The sequence below is a fragment of the Schistocerca piceifrons genome, chromosome 3 (genome assembly GCF_021461385.2).
Source record: "Schistocerca piceifrons isolate TAMUIC-IGC-003096 chromosome 3, iqSchPice1.1, whole genome shotgun sequence".
Classification (NCBI taxonomy): Eukaryota; Metazoa; Arthropoda; class Insecta; order Orthoptera; family Acrididae; genus Schistocerca; species Schistocerca piceifrons.
In genome coordinates this window covers 610,400,292-610,423,173 of record NC_060140.1, presented here as the reverse complement: position 1 = coordinate 610,423,173, position 22,882 = coordinate 610,400,292, and the positions used below count along the sequence as shown (strand labels likewise).

General features: G+C 44.4%; 1 long non-coding RNA gene across 1 annotated transcript in view; it reads left to right on the top strand.

Annotated features, from left to right (window-relative positions):
* LOC124789665 overlaps positions 1-20,507 on the top strand; it is a 712,930-nt gene extending 692,423 nt beyond the window's left edge. Inside the window, exon 6 of the long non-coding RNA XR_007016151.1 lies at positions 20,428-20,507. This is a non-coding gene — a long non-coding RNA (uncharacterized LOC124789665). The remainder of the gene's footprint in view (positions 1-20,427) is intronic.
* The last annotated feature ends 2,375 nt before the right edge of the window (positions 20,508-22,882 follow it).

The window sequence follows — 22,882 nt, the reverse complement described above, 5'->3', positions numbered from 1 at the left end:
GTGTGGTGATTAAACATTCTTTATGAAAGGCAAAACGCCTCAGGAGACTAAAGAGAAGCTTGATAAACATTACGGTAACTCTGTACCTTCGATTAGAACTGTTTATGAGTGGTTTCATTATTTTCGGAGTGGCCATATTGGCACAAGTGATGCTGAACGTTCTGGACGCCCTGTGGAGGTTACGACTCCAGAAATCATTGATAAAATCCATGATACGCTGATGGATGACAGAAGAGTTAAGGTGCGTGAGATTGCTAGTGCCGTGGGCATCTCGAATGAATGGGTACATAATATTTTGCATAAACATTCGGACATGAGAAAACTATCCGCAAGATGGGTTCCGCGATTGCTCACACTGGACCAAAACTGAATAGTGTGAAGTGTTGCAAGGATGGTTTACAACTGTTCAGGAAGAATCCGCAGGACTTTAAGCGTCGTTTCGTCACTGTGGATGAAACATAGATACATTACTATACTCCTGAGACCAAACAACAATCTAAACAATGGGTTACCAAGGGAGAATCTGCACCAAAAAAGGCGAAGACCATTCCTTCGGCCGGAAAGGTTATGGCGACTGTCTTTTGGGATTCGCAAGGGATAAACCTCATCGACTATCTGGAAAAGGGTAAAAATATTACAGGCACATATTATTCATCGTTATTGCACCGTTTGAAAACCGAGCTGCAAGAAAAAAGCCGGCGATTGGACCGCAAAAATGTCCTTTTCCAACACGACAATGCACCAGCACACATACCAGCAGTTATGGTCGCAAAATTAATGGAAATAGGATTCCAACTCGTTTCACATCCCCCCTGTTCTCCAGACTTGGCTCCCTCGGACTGCTATTTGTTCCCCAATTCGAAGAAATGGCTGGCAGGACAAAGATTTCATTCAAACCAGGAGGTGACTGCAGCAACTAATAGCTATTTTGCAGACTTGGACAATTCCAATTATTCGCAAGGTATCAACAAATTAGAACAGCGTTGGACGAAGTGCGTAAGTCTAAAAGGAGACTATGTCGAAAAATAAAAAAGGTCTACCCCAAACACGTAAGTAGTTTTTATTTTAACTGGCTAGAAATACTCGAGATCTTTTAAATGCAAACTGCAGCTGCCGGCATGTGTCATGAAAATTCCAACTCGAATAATGAAAACACTAGGACAGAGCAGGGCGTTGGTTGTGCAGCAACTGCTAAAGGTACCTATACAGCAAGGGTGTAGTTCACGCATAGAAATTAGTCGATTTGGAATGAGAACGGGTGTGCGAACCTCGTGCTAGCTGTGGGCATCATTCACACAAGCGTGCGCTTGGAAGAGTATGTATTACGTGGCAATGTCGTCGTGTATGAGATGGATGCGGATTATCTGATCGCTAGCACGGCATTCCGACAGAACGGGTAGATATTACGGCATGCGCAAATTTCGTTCCGCAGTTGAAACTCGTGCCGGAATTCGCAGAGGAATGCGCCACAACGTGAAATACAACTCGTATTGCGCAGCCACACATTCCGTCTCTCGCGCAATTCTTAATGTTGATCCCGTCCTCTAGTGGCTTTAGGAGCATGAATAAAACTCAAAATTTATTTTGATTTCTTTTTTTTCAAAATTTTTTCATAAGCCGGGTATGGAAAGTTTTGTTCTCGGCAATAATTATCGTCGCCAGTTCTGCAAAGTGTCAGAAGCAACCTTTTTCTTTCTCGCCTCTGGGTAAACAGATTTACGGGCGCACGGTGAAATGCAATTAAAGTACGTCCGTGTAGCCGTGGTTCCGCGGTAGCTGGCGGCACATTGGGCTTAAATTTGCATAACAGTCGCCTAATTAAGATTTAGAGGCCGGCACAGCCTGCTAGCCTGAGACTCGGGGAGCCGACTGAGCAACCGCGAATGGCCTGCCACAGTAATGGAGATGCCGCGACATCGCCGCGGACAAAAAACCAGCTCCCACATCTGAAAGAACTACCCGCCCCGTCTGCTGCTGATTTCTGCAGTGCTAGTATGAGTCAATGTCCGACTGGTACAGTATCGTTTAACTCTGTCACCATCAGCCATTTGGGATCAATTCTAGTGTGCGATTCCTGTTGTCGGCTTCGATTCACCGCCCCGTGCATGACGTCACGAGTTTACAATGTGAAGGATGTATGCGGTCTAGACATGGAGGTCGCCGGCCGCTGTGGACGAGCGGCTCTAGGCGCTTCAGTCTGGAACCGCGCGACCGGTACGGTCGCAGGTTTGAATCCTGCCTCGGGCATGGATATGTGTGATGTCCTTAGGTTAGTTAGGTTTAACTAGTTCTAAGTGCTAGGGGACGGATGACCTCAGATGTTAAGTCCTGTAGTGCTGAGAGCCATTTGAGCCATTGGAACACAGAGGTCATATACCTTCATCAAGGAGGTGTAACAAGGGGAGGTGGCACAACAGACTTACGCTGTACATTGCTTGGAAGCCGCCGCCGCCGTATCAGAAGTCCCTAAACATTAGCAGACAACTGTTTACAGATCTTCCTTGTTCTTAATTTCTGTCTTGTGCATTCAACATTTGTCCTAAACAGAAAATGTTACAGTGTCTTCGTGAATAACACAGTGTCAGGAATGTATTTTCATACGTTTTTCTGCTCTTAAAGTACGGTGCCCATTTCAGTTTTATTAAAAAACGGCGCATTTTAAAAATTTTAAAAATTCTTGTGACAGTTAATGAAAGAAACGGGACACAAATTATACTGACCATATTTAATGGACACAGAAGTTAACCTTTGTTTCATGCATTCAGATGATCAAAAATGACCGTTTACAATCTTTCTGCTGCACTGTCACCGTACTTTACACTTTTGGGTATTTTGCCAAGCAGTGCATTTTTGTTTTAAAACACTTCCACTGTGTCCAATAGCAAAGTCTGATTCGCACAACATGCATTCTGCAGTTTCTCCACTGCCATTGGTAAAAGTAGATTCATTTTTTATTTGCTGTTAAAATTACACTTTCGTCTTTTCATCATGAAACAGTAAACGTGAATCGATACTATCGACAGAGCAAAACACTAAGAGTAAATAAACAGAGATTGTACAGCAAGTTGTACAAGTGGAGCGTTCTAGCGTACATGCTTGCACAATGAGCAGTAAATTGCAAATCAAACATCCAGAAGTACAAAATACTTTAGCCAAGCGGAATCACAGAAAATCGGGACGTTTCAGCGTCCTCAAAAGACTTTCGGGACAGGGAGACATTTGGGAAAAAAGAGAAAAGCAGAATTATCCCGGAAACGCGGGACGAATCGACACGTTATCTTAAAGGCACATTTTATCCAGTAATACAACGTATGTGGCATCGTTAATGTAATCTTCTTTTTGTTACGTGTTTCGAATAACCAAGATGCGAGGTGTGGGATGTGAAAAGGCTGCTTTCGTAATTCAGAATTTTTCTTGATACGGAGTCACGAAACTAATGTTCTGTCTGTGTCCTCTTCCCAGAAATGCTGAGAACATATTTAGTAAGTCTGGACGGTTTGCAATATTTCCTTCCCTCAGCGTTCAATCAGAGAGCTCTTCGACCTACGCTGACAGTAAATCTAAAGACAAATTATAAAACTGAAACCACCAGCGCAACTAAAATCCATATTTTTACAAGAAAATATCGCCTGAACAGTCTACTTACGAATTAAATCTGATGTATTTACAGTTTAGACTATAATCAGTGCTCTATAAATGATACAGGCTCTGTTGCGTTTCCTACATTTCACTGTTACTGTGATTCTGCGGTTGTTACGTTACATGTTAGCTTCTCCCCACCGAGCTCCGTATTTTCCCGTGGTTGTCCCGTTAGTTTGTACATTTATTTTTAGTTATTTTCTCGTTTCTATAATTCGCCATCGCACTTCACCGCCATGGAAACGTTTAAGAGTACTGTCGTCATTTTGAAATCTTGGGTGTGTTGCATCTTCGGATCCAGTATAATGTCGCAGGTCACATCTGACGGGTCGAATCGTACGCTATACTTTATCTGCCATTCGATATCGACTGCTGAATGACGTCGTCCTCTTTAAGCCACAGAATCGCTCGCTGTACTAGGACAGTAAAGCGGAATAGGGAGGGGGACATCAGAAGATTTCAGACTTCGGAAATCGTGGGACAAGGGACGCCAAATGCAAGTAATACATTCTGTTTCACGTTGATGGGCTAGGAACTGGTCTGCTACTCTTCATACTCTTATTATTCATGAAAAAGCTATGCGCAACGGAATAAACAATGATGGAACCATTTTAACCAGTTAGGTTGTCAGTTTTATTTATTTTATACATTATCTTATGAATTACATTACTGGTCAGTTTCGGCATGTTTGCAAAATTATCACAAGTCTGTAAAATAAAACCAAAAGTACTGTAAATAGCTAAGGCATATTAGCGGATAATATCACGCTTGCGTTTTACAATAGTTGTTTAAATTACTTACATGATATTGGTGATGTGTGTGCCACACTTAAAAATGTTTGTTTCGTATTATGTGGGGACAGACGCTTTCCCACAGATACACAAGTCAAATGTTATGGTCTTGCACACACCAATAAGCTTACAAGAATAATTTTCGCAATGCGTCATGTAGGCAAAAACCTTACTAACAGGTAGCTTCCTAACCCTTGCAGATTCGTTAAGCAGCATCCCATGTACTTTTCGGCACTGACACATAACTGTTACAAATCACGGCCAACATGCATCAACCAAAGAGCATGCTAAGACCCGTCATTCTACACAGACAAAGTTATCGCCAGAGGGAACTAGAGTCATGTGATCGCAGTCTTACGTACATGTCGTTAATTCTTATTAAACTTCTGGCATGATGGACTTTGACAATACTTACAATCGTTAAAGACATAATTAAACTTCCGTTATTGCTGCAACGATACTACGTGGTCTTATTACATCTTTTTAAAATGGTCTCAGTTTTATATGACATTGCTGAAAATAGCCTCTATGCTTGTTGTCATTAAAATGGTTCAATGGCTCTGAGCACTGTGGGACTAAAAATCTGAGATCATCAGTCCCCTAGACTTAGAACTACTGAAACGTAACTAACCTAAGGACATTACACACATCCATGCCCGAGACAAGATTCGATCCTGCGACCGTAGCAGCAGCGCGGTTCCGGACTGAAGCGCCTAGAACCGCTCTGTCACAGCGGTCGGCACCACTCATCAGTGATGCAAATGCCCGTAACAGGAAAACGTGGTACCGGAGCCATAAGACCTGGACTATAGAACAGTGAAGGTAAATCACTTGGTCGGATGAATCTCGTTTGACATCCTTTCGAACTTCTGGCGAAATTTACGTCGCAAGAGAGAAACATAGCGGGGCTTCGATAATGATTTGGACAGCTGTAGCCTGACATTCCATGGGCCCCAGGGTTAGTCTGAAAGATCGCATTACTGCCAAGGATTATGTGACCATTTCGCTGATTACATTTACATCTAGATCTACAAAGATACTCCGCAAGTCACAGTACGGTGAGTGGCGGAGGGTACCCTGTACCGCTACTAGTCATCTCATTTCCTGTTCCTCTCACAAGTAGAGCGAGGGAAAGACGACTGTCTATATGTTTCCGTATGAGCCCTACGTTCTCGTATCTTTGTGGTACTTACGCAAAATATACGTTGGTGGCAGTAGAATCGTTCCGCAGGGAGCTTCAAATGCCGATTCTCTAAATTTTCTCGGTAGCGTTCCTTGAAAAGAACGTCGCCTTCCTTCCAGGGATTCCCATTTGAGTTTGCGAAGCATCTCTGTAATACTTGCTTCTTGTTCGAACCTACCAGTGAGAAATCTGACAGCCCGCTTCTGAATTGCTTCGATGTCTTCCTGTTCTCCGAGCTGGCACGGATCCCAAACATTCGATCAGTAATCAAGAATGGGTCATACTAGTGTCCTATACGCGGTCTCCTTTACCGATTAAACCACACTTCCCTTCAACTGTCGCAATAAACCGAAGTCGACCATTCGACTTCCCAATCACAATCGTCATATGTTCCATTTCATATCGCCCTGCAGTGTTACGTCCAGATATTTAAACAACGTAACCGTGTCAAACAGCACACTGCTAATGCTGTACTCCAACATTACGGGTCTGTTTTTTCTACTCATCTGCAGTAACTTGCATTTCTCTACGTTTAGAGCTAGCTGCCAGATGCGTTACACAGTACAAAGTTTGTTCCCCAATGGCGATGCTGTGTTCCAGAACGACACGGCCGCTGTTCACACAGGCAGCATCGTCTTCGACAGGTTTTGTAGGCACGAGGAAGAATCGTCCCATCTCCCCTGCCCGCCACAGTCATCAGATCTCAATAGTATGACCCTTTGCCGTCTATACTTTGGGGAGAAGGGTGCCCGAACGCTATCCACCTCAATCATTGTTAACTGAAATTCCCACAATTTGCAGGAAAAATGGTATAATATTACCTTAAAAACACGACTTGCATTTATCCATTCCGAGACGAGTGGAAGCTCTTTTGAATGCCAACGGTTTCCCTATACCGTAATGTGTTGTGTTTTTGGTATTCCGATGTTTTTGTCCAGTCACGTATAAAACTGGTTCAAAGGACTGATTACTTTACATATGAGTTAATGTGTAAAACTATTTGATGTTAAGCACGTAAATGAGAACAAGTTTAGAAAGACTTTGAAATTATGTTTAAAGCTTGTTACGTGTCGCTAAGTGCTCTCATTATCAAACACTAAGTCAGAGAAAGGTAGTAGGAGTAAATCACTAAATTACAGGCCCATATCGTTAACGTTGAAATGCAGCAGGATTTTGGAACATATATTGTGTTCGAACATTATGAATTACCTCGAAGAAAACGGTCTATTGCGACACAGTCAACATGGGTTTCGAAAACATCGTTCCTGTGAAACACAACTAGCTCTTTATCCACATGAAGTGTTGAGTGCTGTTGACAAAGGTTTTCAGATCCATTCCGTATTTCTAGATTTTCGGAAGGCTTTTGACACTGTACCACACAAGCGGCTCGTAGAGAAACTGCGTGCTTATGGAATATCGCCTCAGTTATGTGACTGGATTTGTGATTTCCTGTCAGAGAGGTCACAGTTCGTAGTAATTGACGGAAAGTCAACGAATAAAACAGAAGTGATTTCTGGCGTTCCCCAAGATAGTGTTAGAGGCCCTTTGCTGTTCCTTATATATATAAACGTTTTGGGAGACAATCTGAGCAGCCGTCTTCGGTTTTATGCAGAGGACGCTGTCGTTTATCGACTAATGAAGTCATCAGAAGATCAAAACAAATTGCAAAACGATTTAGAAAAGATATCTGAATGGTGCGGAAAGGGGTAGTTGGCCCAAAATAACGAAAAGTGTAAGGTCATCCACATGACTGCTAAAAGTAACTCGTTAAACTTCGGTCTAATCTAAAAGCCGTAAATTCAACTAAATACCTAGGTATTACAATTACGAACAACTTAAATTGGAAGGAACACACAGAAATTTTGTGGGGAAGGCTAACCAAAGACTGCGTTTTATTGGCAGGACACTTAGAAAATGTAACAGACCTACTAAGGAGACTGCCTTCACTACGCTTGTCCGTCCTCTTTTAGAATACTGCTGCGCGGCGTGCGATCCATACCAGATAGGACTGACGGAGTACATCGAAAAAGTTCAAAGAAAGGCTGCACGTTTTGTATCATCGCGAAATATGGGAGAGAGTGTCACAGAAATGATACAGGATTTGGGCTGGACGTCATTGAAAGAAAGGCGTTTTTCGTTGCGACGGAATCTTCTCACGAAATTCCAATCACCAACTTTCTCATCCGAATGCGAAAATAGTTTGCTGACACCGACCTACATAGGGAGGAACGATCACCACGATAAAATAAGGGAAATCAGAGCTCGTACGGAAAGATATAGGTGTTCATTCTTCCCGCGCGCTATACGAGATTGGAATATCAGGGAATTGTTAAGGTGGTTCGATGAACCCTCTGCCATGCACTTACATGTGATTTGCAGAGTATCCATGTAGATGTAGATGCAGAAGTAGATGAGAGTAATCTGGGTAGTTTGCGCTCCGTTTTGAGGAAAAAACTAGCTTTCACACACACACACACACACACACACACACACACACACACACACTAACGGCACGCTTAAATTTCCTACCTACGCCCGAGGAGCCCCACGAACCGACAGCATCCGCTTCATGAGGCACCTGCGCTTCCCGATGCAACCTGCCGCTCCTCCTCGTCGAAGGCAGAGTGGCCGCTTTCACTGGAGGTGCGCCGCTACCCGCAGACACCAGCTCGACCTCGCAGGGGTCACGGGCGCAGAGAAGGGCCGGCGCTACGGTAGAAATGAAACACGGCGCGCGATACGCAGGAGAAAGTTACATGAATATGTGATGCGGAAACCAGCGATGACAGTTATTTTCTTAGGCCGTAGGGTTCGCGGTCTTACGGATTCCAATGTGCTGTGACACAATCTTACAGAGATCTAAAAGAAACCGACGTAGCCGCCGGCATTTACCTGTTGTGGGGCGACGGGTGGAATAATTGTTAATGTTCCTATTATTTATTTAATGCTGTTGTTTGCCGTTCTCAACACTGGCTCTCTAACTACAATATCGGCAAACAGAAAGTGATTAGCAAAACGTGAAGCCTGTAATTAGAATTCCTAGTGGCCACTTCGTCTGAGAAATACATTTATAGCTACAGCTTATTGCTCTGAGGAATTAGGAGATTGCCTGGGATTCATAATCAATAACCATTCTCTCTAAAATGTTCACTATATTCTGAAAGTCACAGACCAAAAAGAATCCACACAATCCAACTACCAGAGCAGTTCAGAGTCTAATGCGCTGATGCAACTATAACTGTTCAAATTAAATGTTTAAAGTGAATGCTCGCCATAATTGGATGATAATGTTCATCAAACGCCACGCTAATAATGGTAGAATGTCTGTCCTGCAGCAGCACGTGAAAATACGACATAACGCAAACTAAAGAGGGATCATTAATGTCATCCCAAAATTAACACTTCACTCGAAAACGATTTCGTGGTTACGCGTATCCCGAGTAACGAGTAACTTATTACTCCATCCGATGCTGTTTATATCAACGATACCGCCGCGACGCGACTCCCGGCACAGGTGGTGCGCTAATCAGCATCTGGAGAGAACTGGGGCCTTTTCTTTTCTCGCGCAGCATTCTTACATATAAAGCAGCGGTGCAGACGGCTAAGGGAATGCCTGATCAAATCTGCTCTCCCGACTAGCCGCTGGGCTAGTAATGCACCACTTTAAGTTTTCGAATAAATCATTGCTTCCTTTGCTGATGGCCGATGAAGCTCTCAATTTAAATGTGCAATCAGCACACAGGTAAGTAATCATAATAAAAGTCTGACGTGGCCAAGTCAAATATTTTGGGCGAGATAATTAATTTAATTACACAACACGCAGTACACGAGCTCTGAACTTGCCCTTTGGAGATACGCTATCGCTATAGTTTTATAATTATTCTATTGAAACTTCTCACATCTTTATGATTATAGCGGATCTCCCTTCTAATTAAATTTAAACATCCTAGCTTTATTTATTCGCATACTTAATCTATCTTGCTTCCTTAATTTCTAAGACAAAAACCAGAAAATCATGAATTTCAACTAAAATTTTAATTTGTGAGATCCAAAATACTGTTTCTACTAAATTATTATGCAAAAGGAATCTAAATATAAATTTTTAAGTTTCTAGCTCTTTTCTGTTGCGCCAATGATTTTTACAGAAAAACGTCCAAATTTCGAAAATGGTTAAAGTTATTGAACTGATATTCAACACATATTGATTTAGTATTACTCTTGACATGCTAGAAACGTTTCAGGTTATTTACTTGATTTTTAAAGTGTTGCGCAACATTTATGACGTCAGCGCTAGTTACAGCGGACTGGCTGGTACACAATGGAAAGACTGATGTGAATTTTATAAGGCGTGAGTATGCTGCTCAAGCGACGTAAAGAACATGGTGACTACAACGTCGTATCACTGGCGGTATTTTGAAACATAAACAATACAATGTTGACAGGGATTTTTAAACTTCCCCAGCTTAAAGACCATTTCCAGAAATTTCATGGAACAAGACAAAAATTTCTTGGAAATGAAACGAATCGAGTTTCGTTAATAAACCACTATAGCTGTAGTAGCGAACGCCAAAAATCATACGAATTTTTTTATTTATTATAAAGAAGAAAGGACTGATATATTGACTGAATATTGTAATTCACTCCGAAAGAGAAGAGACAGTATTTCGTTTGTCATTCACAGCAGAGATTAAAAAGATAATATATCTCGAGTATAACGAAAATGTGACAAAACTAGCGCTGTGTGGAAATGTAATTCAGAACGCACACCAAGAAGTGACGTTCCACTACGTCAGTGGTCAAAGCTTATAGTTAGTATCGCAGATTCCTCTTGACCCGAGCGTGTTGTGACACAGTATCACAGAGCTCCACATCATACCAACAAATGCTTCGATGTCTGTGTCGATCCCCTTTGCGGTGCACAACGAAACACAAAACCAGTATAAATCACGAACTCACTACAGAGGAATGGCGTGGTAGGCCGGACTAAATTACACACAGGCTGCGCCTTTCATTATACATCTGTCCTCAAATGCACAAATTACATCAGTCTGAATACACGTTTTACTGACAATTTCTTCTTCTGCTCTGTTAGCCACAATTAAAATCAACTGGCAGACAGTTATCAGACACTAGCTCATTTAAACATAACATCAGCTAACATTTAATTGTTTGGACCTTTAACACAAAAAAAAATTAAAATATCTTGTTAAATACAATCATTCAAATTTTTAAACAATTGTGGGCTATGAAACCATTCCAAAAATTCCGTACATGCTCTATCTTCACTGTAGTCTCCACATAAATAAATATAAAGAAATTTTGGTCGCAGCACATATGTTATACTTCTTTCAAGAGCATTCGGTTTTATTATCCATCCATCACAAAGGTTAAGCAGTTTAACAGTTAGACGGCAGTCTGAAAATGAACTGGTATTAATACCATGCAGTAACATTTGGGCCACTAAGAACAAGTTAAACCCCCTTAACACGATAGCACACAGCTATGATAAGCACTGCGCTCACACGCCGTTAAAAACACTTGACAACGTGGTAAAGTAAATAGAGAGGGTGTTATACAAATTAATACCATGCAGAAATCACTCTTGTGTCTTAAGATATGTCAGGGAAGGAAACCATAAGCTCCGAATAGTCAGCAGCAACGAACATCAAATCTCTCACCGATAGTGTCGCTACTGGTAGTATGGATACATCAAACTTCTAAGGGCAGCCACAAACATCCATTATTCACAATAGTGTTCAAGACACCTGTTTCAGATGGCTCTGAGCACTATGGGACTTAACTTCGGAGGTCATCAGTCCCCTAGAACTTAGAACTACTTAAACCTAACTAACCTAAGGACATCACACACATCCATGCCCGAGGCAGGATTCGAACCTGCGACCGTAGCGGGCGCGTGGTTCCAGACTGTAGCGCCTAGAACCGCTCGGCCACCCCGGCCGGCACACCTGTTTCAGTCAAAGGGAGTGCCACCATAGTTCTGTACGTTGCAACTGGTAGCTACCAAACACACGACATGCCCCACATTCCGCAACACACCAGCCACAACAGATACGCCCTCCACAATGTCTGGTTCCTGCTCCAAGTCATCCAGCCAATATTACCTAACCAAACGCTCCTGTTTTCCACACATTCCGACCACTCTCATCAACTCCGGTACTAACAATGGTTCACTTTCTGTCCTCAAAACCAAGTTAAACACACTGAGGTGACAAAAATCATGGGGTACCTCCTAATATTGCATCGGGTCTCCTTTTGACAGCGTGGTTCAGCATCTCGTCGTGGCCTGGACTGAACAAATCATTGGTATGATTCTTCAGTTTCTCCCGGCGTATTTGTTGCTCGAACAGTCCACGGGTATACTGCCGGTTCATAGTGTCCAACGGGCACAATACTTTGGCGATCAGACATGTCGCCATCGTCAGGTGCGCTGACGAACTGAGCTCAGTTCGTCAGCGCACCTGACGATGGCGATATATCTGATCGCCAAAGTATTGTGCCCGTTGGACACTATGAACCGGCAGTATACCCGTGGACTGTTCGAGCAAATCATTGGTAGTTCCAAGCAGAAATATTGAGCCACAGTAACTATATAGCTATCCATAACTGCGAAAGCGTTGCCGGTGCAAGATTTTGTGCACGAACTGTCCCATAAATGTTCGATGGGATTCATGTCGGTGGCCAAATCGTTCGGTCGAATTGTTCACCATATTCTTCAAACTAATCGTGAATAATTGCGCCCCTGTGACAATACCATCGTTCTTCAGGAACATGGAGTCCATGAATGGCTGTAAATTTTCTCCATGTAGCCGAACATAACCATTTTCAATCAGTGATCGGTTCATTTGGACCAGAGGACGCAGTCCATTCCATGTAGACACAGCCCACGCCATTACGGAGCCACCACCAGCTTGCACAGTGCCTTGTCGACAACTTGGGTCCATGACTTCGTGGGGTCTGTGCCACACTCGAATCCTACCAACTGCTCTTAGCAACTGAAATCGGGACTCATCTGACCAGAGCACGGTTTTTCAGTCGTCTAGGGTCCAACCGATAGGCTCACGCGCCCAGGAGATGCACTGCAGGTGATGATGTGCTGTTAGCAAAGGCACTCGCGTCGATCATCTGCTGACATAGTCCATTAACGCCAAGTTTCACCGCACTGTTCCAACGGATACGATCGTAATTAACACACTGATTTCTGCGATTATTTCGCACAGTGTTTTGTGTAAGCACTGACAGCTCTACGCTAAAGCCGCTGCAGTTGGTTGCCTCGGCCACTGATTTGTCTGGGGTGAGAGATACTGCCCCGAAATGTGGTATTCTTGGCACAAGGAGCGCTATGGGACTTAACATCTGAGGTCATCAGTCCCATAGACTTAGAACTACTTAAACCTAACTAACGCAAGGACATCACACACATCCATGCCAGAGGCAGGATTCGAACCTGCCACCGTAGCAGCAGCGCGGTTCCAGACTGAAGCTCCTAGAACCGCTCGGTCACAGCGGCCGGCTTCTTGGCACACTCTTTACACTGTGAATCCCCTTACGATTTCCGTAATGGAATGCCCTATGTGTCTAGCTCCAACTACCATTAGGCGTTACAAGTCTGTTAATTCCCACCGTGGGGCAATAATCATACCGGAAACCTTTTCACATGAATCACTTTAGTACAAATGACAACTCTGTCAATGCACTGCTCTTCTATACATTGTGTAGGCAATACTGTCGCCATCTGTATTTGTGCATATCGCTGTGCAATGACTTATGTCACTTGACTGTAATGGTCAGCAGCAAGATCTCATTCTTCTAAATCCGGTGACAAATATCTCTAGTCTACAACACCTCCGTTCACCTGCAACCCTCACAAACAGAACACGAAAGTCTGCGATAGCCCCTCCTGTATGGGGCCGGCGCATACAGCCAGTTCATAAGAGATGGCGCGGTCGCGCACTTACCTTCTGACTGTAGACAATGTTTAAATTATCCATCATTGTTTCTAAACAACAATATTCTTTTTATTTGCCGTTTCGTCACAATTAATCCGATTTTACGCACACGTGTAACACCCACCTTTGCGAACCACCAGGAATGTCGTAAGAATGAGACACATAGAACCTAATTTTTGAGTTTCCACGGTAACTAAAAAATTATTTTCTTTTTGACAAACGTTACTAAGGCACTTTTCTCGACCAACATCTCCTGAGCTGGCTACTAGTTCCACTGTCTAGCAGATCGTCGTTGCAGGGTAGTGGCGTGAGCGTATGCTATATCACAGCACTCTCGCACACGAACAGCGGAAGTAACGATATTACTTCGCGTCCGCGAAATAACATTTGACTGCATTTTGAGAATAGCTCTGCGCACATCAAACATAACTTTGCTAATCACATCTTCTGCCTTAATTAAGTGACGCGCGGTATGATAACCGCGTTCTGTGTCTTAAGTGCTCCTCTAAACTAAAAGTGAGTTCACGACCGACTCCATGATTTTCCAGTTTCAGAGCTACCACAAAGAATAGCTTAACCATTTCGGCTTTTTCTTCATTCACGGGTATTGCAACTACTTGTGCACATTCTTTTGCTAATATCATTCCTCTGTTTGGATTTGCCTCAGGGCAGAATGTGTCTACTATCGTTTACCACACCCATTTCAATAAAATATCTCGAGATGTTACGGCAGACCTTATGGAAAACTAGGCCAGCCTTACAAAACCCTGCAAAAGCATTTAGCATGCACTGAGAAGTTTCTCTAAAACAGGCTCTGCTCGAATTACGATAAGTCCGACCTGTTGGACCGTGTATGCCGACAAATTAGATTAGTCTGAACAACAACGATCAGCATTGAAATAAAAAAACCGAACAGTTTCTCATTGCTAGGCAAAAACGAAGTAAATGGTAGAAATTCGCTTTTCTGATGCTGAAACTGTTATCAATGTCGTCAGATTTCCGAGTGTCGGAGAAAACTACCGATCTCCCCTCCCGTCCAGTTATATCTCAGAATAGGTGTTTCTTCAGTCCTGTGTAACGTAAAAAACGTGTTGCGAAAACCGATTAACTGGATCTCAAGGAAAAAAACGAACTTACAGATAATGCACTTTACTAAGGAAATGCCCCTAAAACGCCTGGAAGTTGTTACCAAATTAAGGTAACGACATTCTCTTATTCCATGTATACTGAGGTGACAAGAATCAAGGGGTACCTCCTAATACAGTGTCTGACCTCCTTTAGCCTGGCATAGTCCAGCGACTCGACGTGGCATGGACTCAACAAGTCGTTGCAAGACCACTGTAGAACTGTTGAGCCTTGCTGCCTCTATAGCCGCCCCCAACCGGAAAGTGCTGTCTGTGCAAGGTTTTGTGCAAGAACTGACCTCGTGATTATGTTCCATAAATGTTCGATAGGATTAATTTAGCGCGGTCTGGATTGCCAAATCATTCGCTCGAACTGTCCAGAATGTTCTTCAAACCATTAACTAACAATAGTAGTCAGATGACACATCGCATTGTCATGGGAACATGAGGTCCATAAATGGCAGTAAATGGTCTCCAAGTAGCCGAACATAACCATTTCCAGTCAATGATCGATTCAGTTGGACCTGTTGAAAGCAGCCCGCACCATTATGAAGACACCACGAGATTGCACAGTGGCTTGTTCACAACTTGGGTCCATGGCTTCGTGTGGTCTGCGTCACACTCGAACCGTCTCATCAGCTCTTACCAACTGAAATGAGGACTCGTCTGACCAGGCAACGGTTTTTCAGTCGCCTAGGATCCAACCGATATGGTCAAGAGCGCAGGAGAGGCGCCGCAGGCGATGTGTCATGTTAGCAAAGGCACTCACTCAGGTCATCTGCTGTCATAGCCCATTAATCCCAAATTTGGCGCATTTTCCTGAAGGAGACGTTCGTCGTACGCCCCACATTGATTTCCGCGGTTATTTCACACAGAGTTGCTTGTCTGTTAGCACTGACAACTCTTCACAACTGCCGCTGCTCTCGGTCGTTAAGTCAAGACCTGCGGCTACTGCGCTGTCCGTGGTGAGAGGTAATGCCTGAATGTGGCATCCTCGGTACGCTCTCGACTCTGTCGATCTCGAAATACTGAATTCCCTAACGGCAGCCGAAATAGAATGTCCCACGTGTCTAGCTCCAACTACCATTCCGCCTTCTGAGTTTGCTAATTTCCATCGTGCGGCTATATACAGTCGGAAAAGCGTTTCATGTACAGCACCTGAGTGAAAATGACAGCTCCGCCAGTGCTCTGTCCTTTTATACCTTGTGTACGCAATACTACCGCCATCTGCATGCGTACATATCGCTGTCCCATGACTTTTGTCCCATCGGTATAATCATTCGAGGAACTCTGTGACACTTATGTTATCGTTTTTAGTACACCCTGACGAGATATTTCCGAACTTATCATGCCTTAATTAAAGTGGATAGAATTTCTAGTGCAAGAAACAAAACAATGTATGTGTAACAGAATCTAAACACTAATATTAAATGTCGATTACTCACGCATCAAAACAACACAGAGAGCTACTGAGGCAGGGATTCCAGAGTGACGGTTAATCCAATCTTTTGTTTCCACGTCGAAGTAAGCAACGGAATGTGAAACTCGTATAGAAGTTGGTACGATTCTCACGTCGAAGTAAGCAACGGAATGTGAAACTCGTATAGAAGTTGGTACGATTCTTTCAGGATCAGTACCTTTCGCCTTCTACTTCCACATAAGAGCTCTGATCCGTAAGAGCAGCCTCCCAAAACCTTCCGGAACGTACACTTAACTTGCATTTCAAAGCGTAGCCTGAAGACTACATTCGTTTTTGAGACGTCGCTCTTTTGATGGTTTCATGCTGCCCGTCACGCAGTTCTCCCCCGTGTCAACCTCCTCATCTCTGAAAGCACTTGCACCCAATAGTTTTCACCCTCTACGGCTGGCTCCCTCTAGTGAGATGGAAGTTACCCCCCCCCCCCCCCGATGTGTTAAAACGTAGCCGGCCTGAGTGGCCGAGCGGTTCTAGGCGCTACAGTCTGGAACCGCGCGACCGCTACGGTCGCAGGTTCGAATCCTGCCTCGGGCATGGATGTGTGTGATGTCCTTAGGTTAGTTAGGTTTAAGTAGTTCTAAGTTCTAGAGGACTGATGACCTCAGAAGTTAAGTCCCATAGTGCTCAGAGCCATTTGAACCATTTTTTTTTTTGTTAAAACGTATCATCATGACCCTTCTTCTTTTCCGTATGTTGATTTCTTAGCCGATTCTGAGAAGAATGTTCTCATTATCATAGCAGTCCACCCAAATTTCAATACATTTCTGTAACACCCGTCGCTAAATCTTCGACTCTCATCTTCTCTGGTTTTCCTACGGTCCATGTTTCATTACCATACAATTCTGTGTTCCAAACCTACATTCTCAGAAATTTCTTCCTCAAATTAAAGTGATAGTAGTAGACTTGTCTTGGCCAGGAATGCGCCTTCTGACTGGGCTATGTCTTTTTTATGCCCTGCTTGCTTCTTCCGTCATGGGTTATTTTGCCTCCATATTAGCAGAATTCCTTCCTCTCTTCGTGGTTAGCAATTTTTATGGTAAGTTTATCGCTAATATCATTTCTCTGCTGCTCATTAGTTTCGTCTTTCTTCGGATTACTTTCAGTACGTGTTTTGTACTCATTAGACTCTTCATTTCATTCAGCACATCCTGTAATTCTTCTTCACTTTCTCTGAGGATAGCAATGTCATCAGTGAATTTTATCATTGATGTCCTTTCACCCTGAATTTTAATCCCACCGCTAAACTACTCTTTTATTTTCGCAATCGCCTCTTCGATGTACAGATTAAACAGTAGGCGCGAAAGGCTGCAGTCCTGTGTTACACACTCTTTAAACCATGCCATCCGTTATAGCCCTTCCAGACTTATTGCTCTCTTTTGGTTCTTGTACGTACTATACATTATACGTCTTTCCTTATAGCTTACTCCAATTTTTCTGAGAAATTTGATCACCTTGCACCATTTAACACTGTCGAACGCATTTGACGATCGAAAAATTCTATGAGCGTCTTTTGATTTTTCTTAAGTCTTCTTTCAACTATGAGGTGTAACGTCCGAATTGGCTTTCAGGTTAATATACCTTTCATAAACCCAAACTGATCGTCATCTATCAGACGTTCAAGTTTCTGTTCTGTTCTTCTCTATATTATTCTTGTCAGGAACTTGGATGCATGAGCTGTTAAGCTGAATGTGCGATAGTTCCCGCACTTACTTGCTCTCGCCATTTTCGGGACTGTGTGGGTGGTAGTATGTCTCCGTACTCATAGAATCTACATGTCAGCTTCAGTAGCCATTTGGCGTCAGTGATTCGACGTCTTAACACAGGTACATCGTCCATTATGGTCGCATACACGTGGTCCTTCACGAATCTCCACAAGTAGAAATTCAGCGGGCTGACGTCTCAGTCACGTTAGTGGCCAGACAATGGCACCTCCAAGTACTCTCCAGCAACTGGGAAATTTCGTATTCAGGAACTTGCGAACAGCCATTGACAAATGCAGCTGAGCTCCACCTTGTTGATAGACGATGTTGTATTGCAAGCCTTGTATGTGCTCCAACATGTCCAGATACACTCATCCATTCGCTGTGTTTTCTGCAAATATGACTGGTCCAACAACTGTATGGGGCATTATTCCACACCGGACATTCAGTTTAGGGCTAATCACGAAAATTTTCAGTGATAGCGTACGTGTATTGCGAGCCCCAAATCCGAACACTATACCGGTTAAACGTTCCAAATACATGAAAAGTTGCTTCATCTGAGAAGCTAGCATTTATGTCAACAGGCCGCAGTATGTCCGTAGCAAATTATTGTCAGCATGATTTGTTGTTCGGCAGCAGATGTTGCAGCATTTGCACTTTGTAACTATACAAGCGAAGCCTCTGGCGTACTATACGATGCTGTTTTACTCGGGGTACATTAAGTCGCCTAGATGCCTGCCCAGTTCACATACGTGAGTTTGCCAGAAACGCTTGTCAGATGTCATCCACCAACTCTTACGAAACACTGCGACGTGTACGGCCAGAATGTTTCAGAACACTTCCAGCTGCGAGAAATGTAAGATACCATGCCTTAATTGTTCTCACATCAGTAGAATCACATCCATATAACCTATGATAATTTCTTTGGAGAGTAACAGGTGATTTTGTTTTTAAAATCACACTAATGCTTGTGCGCGCTTCTATGACATCACGGTTTTCACTTCATGCGATCATGCTGCACACTGGCGACAGCAGTTTCCACGTCTGATGAGGGAATGTAAATTCTTTAAAATGCTCTAGCGTATGGAGCAATTTCATTAATATATGTACTGCAGTGTTGTAGGCGTTTCAAATGTGGGAGGTTTTAAAGAGACACGCTCTGTTTTATTCTACAGGGTGGCACGAGAAATGTCATACACTGAAAATTGTTTCTTTAACGTTTAACGAGTAAATCATGTCATTTTTTTTCTTTTTTAAATTAACCATGAGAATGTGTATGCTCAGTGGGCGTGCAGTACATATTCATTATGTCCACTTTGTTGACGTCCTACCTCTTCGATGTATCCGACACTCTACGACACAAGTGTTCTTGATTCCCTAGAAGGCAGTAGTGATAGCCGCGCGCAGTTGCATGAGATAACGTGGTTTCGTACGGTAGACTGCCTCCTTCAGATGTCCCCATCAAAAATAACCACAGGGATTAATTCCTGGCTGTTGGTGGCAATACTGAAATACCCTTAAAACGTTCTGGATATCGAGGAGACATCACAGGATGCTCTAAACGTTCGTGCAGGAAATCCAGAATAACTTTTGCTGCATAAGGACGAGCGCTGTCTTTCGTTAACCATTGATAATCCTGTGGCATAAAGTTGTGGAAGAAAATTTGTCTACAATATGTCCATGTAGCGTGCAATGTTAACTGTTCCGTTGAAAAAGACGAGAACAATGATTCCATGGCTGGAAATGGCTCTCCATACACTCAGATTTCTTCCATAACTTTCAGTTTCGTGTACAGCACAGGAGCTTTTCGTGCCCAAAATCTGATAGTCTGCCGATTGACGCTGCCGTTCATTTGAACGTACACCGTGTCAGAGAACCATATGCTGTGAATCAAAAGTTCATCATTTCCAAGAGCCGAAGTCACTGACTGTAATCGACGTATCCTGTACTTCTCCGTCAGTTTGTTCAACACTGTCATTTTCTACAGGAGTAATTTCACGTTGGCATGAATTATTCTCTGAAGAGAACTACGTGAGGTGCCCAGTTCGGCTGAAGCTTGCCTCGTGGATATCTTAGGACTTTGTGTTAAACTCACTCGCGAAGTCTCGATATTCTCTGTGTTGGCACGAGGACGCTTTTGCTCCAAATGTCAGTTTCAAATTTCGTAGCTGGTCTATATACAGTCTGTCTGACGAGGCCCACCTCGAACGATAATGAACACGAAAACTTCGTTGAGTCTCTGCTACACCCTTCCTTTCCGCGCCAAACAACAAGGTCTTCACTTTCTGTTCTAGCGTCAACCGGACTCTGTCCGTCATTTTACGAAACTGAAGGGGTGGCAACACGAATGCGTGGTAGTGGCAAGTGCTGCTTTCTGGTGCAACATGCACGAACTACGGCTACACGTCTCAACATTCCAGCATTGTCATCCTGTAAATAAAGTAGTTATTCGAAAATATCAACGTATGACATTTGGTGCGCCACCCTGTATCTTTTGGGACGACTGCGTCAGGATAAAGATGTGGTTTGCTGTTGGCGTATTGTAGGTGGTGTCCGGAGAGAAGAGCGGCCGCAGCGGCCGGTGGTGGGGCGCCGGGGGCCGCAGCCCGTCGCTGGCGGGGCCCGGTCCGCCGCACCACCATTCGCAGCCGCCGCCCACGCGCCAGCTGAGCGACCCCGGCGCCGACCCCAGCGGCGGCGGCTACCTGCTCAACGAGTACCGCCACAAGTACGGCACGCTCTCCGCAGGGGGCGGCAGCGCTCTGTCGCGCTCGATGCGCTACGCGGACCCCTGGGTGTACGCCGGCGGGGGCGGCGGGTCGGTGCGCGCCGCGCCACCGCCCCCGCAGGGCCGCCACGGCACCTGCTGCTGTCCGGACGCCGGCACCGGCCACGCGTCGCGCAGGGGGTTGCCCGCTGTCTGCAAGAAGTGCGGCGGCGCGCGCCCGCTCTTCCCGCCACACGCAGGTGCGTACCGCTGCCAGGTTGTGGCGCCTTCACTAACCGTCACTGCAAGATACACTACTGGCCATTAAAGCTGCTACAGACGCGAAATTAAACCGACAGGAAGAAGATGCTGTGATATGCAAATGATTAGCTTTTCACAGCATTCACACAAGGTTGGCGCCGGTGGCGACACCTACAACGTGCTGACATGAGGATAGTTTCCAACAGATTTCTCGTACACAAACAGCAGTTGACCGGCGTTGCCTGATGAAACGTTGTTGTGATGCCTCGTGTAAGGAGGAGAAGTGCGTACCATCACGTTTCCGACTTTGATGAAGGTCGGATTGTAGCCTATCGCGATTGCGGTGTATCGTATAGCGACAGTGCTGTTCGCCTTGGTCGAGATCCAATGACTGTTAGCAGAATATGGAATCGGTGGGCTCAGGAGGGTAATACGGAATACCGTGCTGGATCCCCACGGCCTCGTATCACTAGCAGTCGAGATGACAGGCATCTTATCCGCATGGCTGTAACGGATCGTGCAGCCACGTCTCGATCCCTGAGTCAACAGATGGGGACGTTTGCAAGACAACAACCATCTGCACGAACAGTTCGACGACATTTGCAGCAGCATGGACTATCAGCTCGGAGACAATGACTGCGGTTACCCTTGACGCTTGCGTCACAGGCAGGAGCGCCTGCGATGGTGTACTCAACGACGAACCTGGGTGCACGAATGGAAAAACGCCATTTTTTCGGATGCATCCAGTTTCTGTTTACAGCATCATGATGGTAGCATTCGTGTTTGGCGACATCGCAGTGAACACACACTGGACGCTTGTATTCGTCATCGCCATACTGGCGTATCACCCGACGTGATGGTATGGGTACCACTGGTTACACGTCTCGGTCACCTCTTGTTCGCATTGACGGCACTTTGAACAGTGGACGTTAAATTTCAGATGTGTTACGACCCGTGGCTATACCCTTCATTCGATCCCTGCGAAACCCTACATTTCAGCAGCATAATGGACGACCGCATGTTGAAGGTCCTGTACGGGCCTTTCTGGATACAGAAAATGTCCGACTGCTGCACTGTCCAGCACAGTCTCCAGATCTCCCACCAATTGAAAACGTCTGGTCACCGGTGGCCGAGCAACTGGCTCATCACAATACGCCAGTCACTACTCTTGATGAACTGTGGTATTTTGTTGAAGCTTCATGGGAAGCTGTACCTGTACACTCCATCCAAGCTCTGTTTGACTCAATGCCCAGGCGTATCAAGGCCGTTATTATGGCCAGAGGTGGTTGTTCTATGTACTGACTTCTCAGAATCTATGCACCCAAATGCGTGAAAATGTAATCACATGTCAGTTCTAGTACAATATATTTGTGCAGTGAATACCCGTTTATCATCTGCATTTCTTCTTGGTGTAGCAATTTTAATGGCCAGTGGTGTATGACTGTGGGTGACTGTGAAGAGTGTTGGGTTTGTGTTGTTGTCGATGAAGGAAACGGGGATGGTAAAGCGCAGTGCTGGCGCATAGCCTATCCATAGTCTACTACTCTTGAACAGCACCAAATGTGAACCAAGCTTAACGTCCCATTCTATGGACAGATATCTGTCAACAGTGTCACATGCCCTCACTTCACGCAACACTGCAGATAGGTTTAGAAATTAACCAGGACATTGCCACAAAGACTAGGAATCAGGAACCTTACGGCACCACTTCTCATTTCTTCGTTGACCAAATTGAGACAATGAGGTTTTTCACCACCAAGTTTCGAATCGAGCACTACTGCAAGGGTGTGCATTAGTGACCTCAGCTACAGAGGTGGGTGCTAGCCTCTAAGTTTCTTGCCATGTAAGTTTGCAGTGTGAACAAGATGTTTTAGAAATGCTATTTTCTCTTTGCACCTACTGGCGTAGTGCCATTGCATCACAGCCCATCTTCTTCTACAGTTGTTGATGGCTGGCATTTAAATGTCCCAAAAGTCGCTCAACAAGTTTGACTAAGGCCTGGGTGGTTTCTCACATAGTGTGCCAGCTGCCAT